This window comes from Lagenorhynchus albirostris, chromosome X, assembly GCF_949774975.1.
Source record: "Lagenorhynchus albirostris chromosome X, mLagAlb1.1, whole genome shotgun sequence".
Lineage (NCBI taxonomy): Eukaryota > Metazoa > Chordata > Mammalia > Artiodactyla > Delphinidae > Lagenorhynchus > Lagenorhynchus albirostris.
The window spans coordinates 130,341,157-130,348,408 of NC_083116.1; positions in this window are offsets into that span (position 1 = coordinate 130,341,157).

The window sequence follows — 7,252 nt, forward strand, 5'->3', positions numbered from 1 at the left end:
TTTTCCCCCCTAAGCAACGCTTCTGTTTATCCGCTAGACTGCATCACAGTGACAAAACACTACACTGTGTTTGCGTGATCAGTCTTTAATCAATAAAATTGCTGATTTATCTGTTTGGTGAGTCTCTCATTTATTGTTCTCATTTACTCCATGGGAAAACCACTTCCGGAATCTGCTGCGGAGAAGGTGGAAGGCAAAAAGAATGTTCTGCCGGCAACCTCTGGCTCCGCACGAAAAGCCAGCCCCCCGGACCTGAGCCAAGTGTATTCTGATTGGAAACGTCGACGGGTTTCCAGCTCTCCACTCACACACGAAACGGAGTGTGCTGTCCCAGTTTTCCTTTCTATTCAGATGTAGTCGCTTTGGAGAAGGTTCTCCTGAGAGGTGATGGGATGCCAGGTGTGCACGGCTCGGAACGCAGAGTTCATTGCTCAAGATGAAGGGAAACACCCACAGAGGCCCCCATCACCCCCGTGGATGGAATGATCCTCCGAGAGTTGGCGCCTGGGGAGAAGTTCGGGAGGCGGAAAGCAGACGTGATTGCGGGATGCAAATCTCCAATGAAGTACAGAATCTGCAAGGCTCGACCGCCTCCGCTGGCCTCGCGATTGATGGAGAGGACGTGAATGAGCGGCTGCTGTCCAGAGAGACCGTGGGAAGGTGCTGCCCTAGAGGAGAGAGGGGGGAACACATTCTGCTGCCGCTGAGAAGCTGAATAAGAAAATATCAGTAGAGCAGAATGCGGGGGGCAGAATGGGAAGGATTCATACGCTGTCATAGTGGGTGGAAAGGGAGCGACAGGATGCAGGAAGGCAACCCCAAAGCAGAACGAAGGTGGGACTTGTGTTAAGCTAAGAGTGAGGGTTACTTGATCCAGCAATCCCACTCCTGGGCATGGGTCCAGACGAGACTCTAATTAGAAAAGATGCACGCACCCCAGTGTTCACAGCAGCACTATTTACAATAGCCAGGACGTGGAAGCAACCTAAATGCCCATCGACAGAGGAATGGATAAAGACGATGCGGTACATGTACACAATGGAACACTACTCAGCCATAAAAAAGAATGAAATCATGTCATTTGCAGCAACATGGATGGACCTAGAGGTTATCATACTAAGGGAAGTCAGTCAGACGGAGAAAGACAAATACTGTATGATATCACTTACATGTGGAATCTAAACAAAAGTACAACAAACTAGTGAATATAACAAAACAGAAGCAGACTCACAGATACAGAGAAGAAACTAGTGGTTCCCAGTGGGGAGAGGGAGGTGGGGAGGGGCAAGATAGGGGGAGGGGATTAAGAGGAACAGACTACTGGGTATAAAATACATAAGCTATGAGGATATATTGTACAACACAGGGAGTATTGCCAGTATTTTGTAATAACTATACATGGAGTATAATCTATAAGAATTTGGAATCACTACTTTGTACACTTTAAACTAATATAATATTGTCAATCAACTATACCTCAATTTTTAAGAAATTGGTTTTAATGTAGCAGGAATAAGGAAGATAGATGAATAATACAGAAGCACTCTTTGGTGTGAATACAACAAAAAAGAAATAGACTCACTCATATAGAGAACAAACTAGTGGTTCCCAGTGGGGAGAGGGAAGCGGGGAGGGGCAGCATAGGGGGAGGAGAGTAAGAGATATAAACTACTGGGTATAAAACAAAGGCTACATTGTACAGCACAGGGAATATAGCCAATATTTTGTAATAACTGGAAATGGAGTACAGACTATAAAAGTTTTGAATCGCTTTGTTTATACCTGAAACTAATATAATATTTTAAATCAACTATACTTTAATTTTAAAAAAAACAGTTATAGGAATTTGGGAGAAAAAAATATAAAGGAAACAATGAAATGATTCCAAGGACATTTAAACTGCAAAGTCAGCTAATCTGAATAATTTGTGTATTAGTAAATGTTTCCCTTGTAAATATTAAAATATTAAAAACATACAAGAGAGACCTCCCTGTCCGATTTTTGCAACACCTTTTGAATCTATAATCTCATAAGCATTAAAAGTTTAAAAATTTTTCAAGGGGAGAAAAACAAGGAGACAAAGAAAATGTGTCCCTTTAGAGTTTCTGTCATGTTCTCCTCTTAAGTGATAGAATTGTAGTCTCGTGTCTCTAAAGTTGGAAGGATCTTTGGAGATTATCTGACCCAGAGGAGAAAATTAAGAACCAGAATAGTTGTGGACTTTTTTTTTTTTAATTTTAAGGTCACGCAATTGGTAAGAAAATTTTAAAAAAAAAGAAAGAAGGGGCCGAGTCATACTTGAAGAAACAGTGGTTGCTCATTTTAGCAGATCTGTGAATGACTTTTTTTTTTAACTTTCTATTTTATATTGGAGTATAGGTGATTAACAATGTTGTGTTCGTTTCAGGTGTACAGTAAAGTGATTCACTTATACGTATACATGTACCTCTTCTTTTTCAGATTCTTTTCCCATTTAGGTTATTACAGAATATTGAATAGAGTTCCCTGTGCTAGACAGTAGGTCCTTGGTTATCCATTTTATTTATTTATTTTTTCTTGAGGAAAGTTTATTGAGAACAATACTTCCGTTTCAAAATCACAGTAAAAATGGAGAGTTTGTTGTAATGTTCCAATTTTGATTTTTTCAAATATTTTATTAGGAAAAATTTTCAACATATAATTTGAAAAGATTTTACACTGAACACTCACGTACTCATCACCTAGAGTGAAGCATTGACATTTTACTAGACTTGCTTTGTAGGCCTATCTGTCCATTTATCTATCCCAATTTCCATCCATTATTCTACGCTTCTTTTTGAGACATTTTAAAATACGTACAGACATCCACACAGGCTACCCTGAAACTTTCAGTATACGTATCATTAACTAGGTTTTACTATTTGTTTAAAATTATTTCTAGGTAAAGTTTACATACAATGAAATGCATAAATATTAAGTGTACCCTATGATAAGTTTCGACAAATAAATATGCCTGTGCGACCAACCCTATTGAGGTAGACGTTACCATTAGCCCAGAGCATCCTCTCATCCTCCTTCCTTAAAATTAGCAAAGCCTGAAGGTCTGTGGGACAAAGTCCAGGAGAAGCAAGGCGCATACTTGCAGGCCTCCTCTCCCGGTGGAGTTACGTGGGTATGGCTAACTGTCCCAGCAGTGGTATGTAACGACACATCTGAACTCTGGCCTGTCAGATTAGCCCACCCGAGCCTCGGTGTCCAGGAATTTTACTGGGGATCTGTCATGAAGGCTGAAGTACCTACATCACAATTTCAGCTCTTCAGATTCCAGACCCCTAGAGCAAAGACATGCATTCATCGAATAGCACAATTTAAGAATAAACTGTTTAATCAGGTTTGTGCCACGTGGCCCCAAATGTCAAGCATACAGAAATGTCCTTCTCAGACAGACTGTTCTAATGGCGCAGAACTCATGATTTCCCAGGTGGCAGCCTGAGGCCGTTCCTAAAAAGAAGCATTTGTAATAAATATGGAGGCAAACCCTACAGAAATGAGAGGACATGATTAAACTGCATAATCACACACAAAGAGAAAGGGAGACAGCAGAAAACAGTTTGCAACACAATTCTGAAAAATGATGGTTAAGGTAACAAAAAAAACTAAAGACACCTGCGTATTGGGATGTTATTGGTTATCCATTTTATTTATTTATTTTTTTTGCGGTACGCGGGCCTCTCACTGCCGTGGCCTCTCCCGTTGCGGGGCACAGGCTCCGGACGCGCAGGCTCAGCGGCCATGGCTCACGGGCCCAGCCGCTCCGCGGCATGTGGGATCTTCCCGGACCGGGGCACGAACCCTTGTCCCCTGCATCGGCAGGCGGACTCTCAACCACTGCGCCACCAGGGAAGCCCTGGTTATCCATTTTAAATATAGCATTGTCGGGACTTCCCTGGTGGCGCATTGGTTAAGAATCTAACCGCCAGTTCAGGGGACACATGTTCGAGCCCTGGTCTGGGAAGATCCCACATGCCGCGGAGCAGCTAAGCCCGTGTGCCACAACTAGTGTGCCTGAGCTCTAGAGCCCGTGAGCCACAACTACTGAGCCCATGTGCCACAACTACTGAAGCCTGCACGCCTAGAGCCCGTGCTCCGCAACAAGAGAAGCCACTGCAACGAGAAGCCTGCGCACTGCAACAAAGAGTAGCCCCCGCTCGCCGCAACTAGAGAAAGCCCACGCGCAGCAACGAAGACCCAACGCAGCCAAAAATAAAAATAAATTTTTAAATGAGATATGACCATAATTTAAAAATAAATAAATAAATAAAAACCAAATACAGCAGTGTGTACATGTGTGAACAACTTTAATTCCCCAGTTGAAAAATCATGGTATGGAAAAACAAACACACCATCAAACACATAGCAGGAACATGGTGGACATTCAAAAACAGAGGGGAAAACTTAAAATAGCCAGGTGACCTCAAAGTATCCGCTAAGACTCAGAGAAGACATCTCTACACCATCAGGAGGGCTGGAAGCTAGAAGTATGTCTTTTAAACATGAAAGAGAAATTTCTGGATGTCTAAGATTCTACGCTGAGTCGAGTCTATTCTGAGTACAGAGGAAATAAAGACATAGTGCAAAGCCAAAGTGTTTCCCCAAAGAGTACAGAGGAAATAAAGACATAGTGCAGAGCCCGGGTGTTTCCCCAAAGCCAGAGTGTTTCCCTCTCACGGACCCTCATTGTTGGGACTTCAAAAGGAAACTCACAGGAAGGACAATGTTGGAGTCAGATGAAGGAAAAGGATGCAAGAAACATTGTGAGCAAAAGGAGAAAAGGACCAGAGTGTGAAACCGATCTAACACTGACCACATCAAAGCCAGCACCAATAATAAAATTACGACTCCATGAAGGCATACAAGCAAAGGTGGGGCCGAAGTTAGCAGTGATATAACTTGCAGAATGAAAATGGAACAGAGTTAAAGCAAGTCACCTCTTTGAGAAGACAGTAAACGTGAGCTTTATTATTTTTCTGCTGAAGTTATTAGGCGTATTAAATTTAATCACTAAATAATGAAGACTGAAAACAGCTTCCTCTTAAAAACATGGGAGAAATTTTTTTTTTTATTTAGGTATCCTAGAAGAGAAATAATAGAAGCGAAGAAAGGAAACGGTTCCTAGAAGTTGTAAAATAAGCACCCAAAATGAAATTTAGAAATATTAGCAATGGCAGTACATAGAAACGGATGAAAATCTCTCTTGACAGATATGAACTCTCGTATTGGGTTTTAAAAAAAAAAATCTAGGTTCTTGCTAGTTTGAAAGGGTCTGAAACCAATAACCAAGAAAGGCTAAGATAAAGATATGAAAACACTAAAATGGTGAGTAACTGAAGAAGAACTTTCTGGAGCCCTATTCAAGTCAAGTAAAAAAGACTTTAGGAAGTTAAAAAAAAAGAAAGCTATGGATCAAGAAAGCTAGTGTGAAGCGATCAATTTTCGCCAAAAAGTTATAAACATGCTAACGTTCTTTGGACCTGGTAGCAAAGCACTTAAATACACAAAGCAAGATTTGGGGGAATTAGAAGAATAAGGTGTCCAACCTACAGCCCGGCCATCTACAAGTCTTTGCTTAGAGAGAATCCTGCTTTCAAAGGAAAGCGAGATATACCAAGTCTGATTCATGTAGAAATTAATGATTAGAGATAAAGTATAAACTGAATAAAGCTTGCCTTTATTTCTACTTAATTGGCCTTTTGACCACTCCGTGGAATCCAAGGGACTTGATGTACTGAGTAGGTGGTAGAGGGGGAAATGGGATTCCTCCAAGCTCCTTCTCGCTCCTGGGAGAGCCTGATACCTTAGCCACCCTAGAACATGTGTGATCCATTAAGAAGGATTTTTGCAAGGGTCTGAATAAACCTGGAGGCGGAGGTTTTCTGTCGTCAATGTATTTTCATGGAACCATGGGACACAGTCTCGGGATGACAGCCAGAAAGTTGCCAGTTGGAAAAAGAGTTGCATCAGTTAAAACCTTTTACCCGCCAGCCACTTGGAAAATGAAAGTTACACGACGAAAATAAACATACAGCCCAAATGAAAACCAGATGCATGCGGCTTTGACGATCTCTCTGTGTTCGGTTTCCTCTCCATCTTATGTTACATTCCTTCTAAAATGGATGCAACTTCTGGAAATTACTTTGCACAGTGAGATCTCCCATTTGTTTGGGGCAACATCTTTAGATAGACAAATAGAGAGATTCCCCGGTTCTGACTCAGCTAAGGGAGATAGAATGTCTATTGTACATCCGAGGACACGTCTGGAACAAATCAGGCCCACTTACTTGTTTTTAAATACCAATCCAGACAGTAGCTTAAAAGTAATTTATATATCCCCTCTCCCCGCAATCCTCCTGCTTAGGATGGCCACACCCAGTGCAAATTTTTCATCCTGTCGACAAGACCTTGACTTTTATGCATTTGACACTTTTTTGAGATATTGCACATCTTGTCTTTCTGCTTTTCTAAAAAGATGGCTTACTGGACAAAAAAGAATACGTTCACTCTGTGAAATGCACGAGTAGGACTGGAAATGTGCACGGGGCTTTTCATGCTCCCTTGGTTTTGACACACGCTTCAGGGTATGGCTACACGTATGACATTTTCTTGAAAACCAAGTTGAATAACGGCATTCCACAGTGTCTGGAGGCAGTGGGCAAACCCTGACGTTATAACCAGGCACATCAGATTCAACTCTGGGCTTTCACACTGAGCTGTCTGAATTTGAGCTTTCTCACCTGTAAGAGCAAAAGCAAGAAAGAGAACGCATAGAAGAAAACACTGTGAGGTTACCACGAGAAAGCATGAGGTATAAATCCCCCAGTTTTGTACAGCACGAGGAGTATAGCCAATATTTTTTAAATTAATTTTTATTGGAGTATAGTTGATTAACAATGTGGTGTTCGTTTTTGCTGTACAGCAAAGTGAATCAGTTATACATACACATGTATCCACTTTTTTTCAGTTTCTTTCCCCATATAAGTCATTACAGAGTATTGAGTAGAGTTCCCTGTGCTACACAGTAGGTCCTTATTAGTTATCTATTTTATATATAGTAGTGTGTATGTGTCAATCCCAATCTCCCAATTTATCCCTCCCCCCCTTTCCCCATTGGTAACCATAACTTTGTTTTGTACCGATATTTTGTAATAGCTGTAAATGGAAAGTAACCTTTAAAAATTGTATAATTTTTTAAAAAAATTTTTTCACATCTTTATTG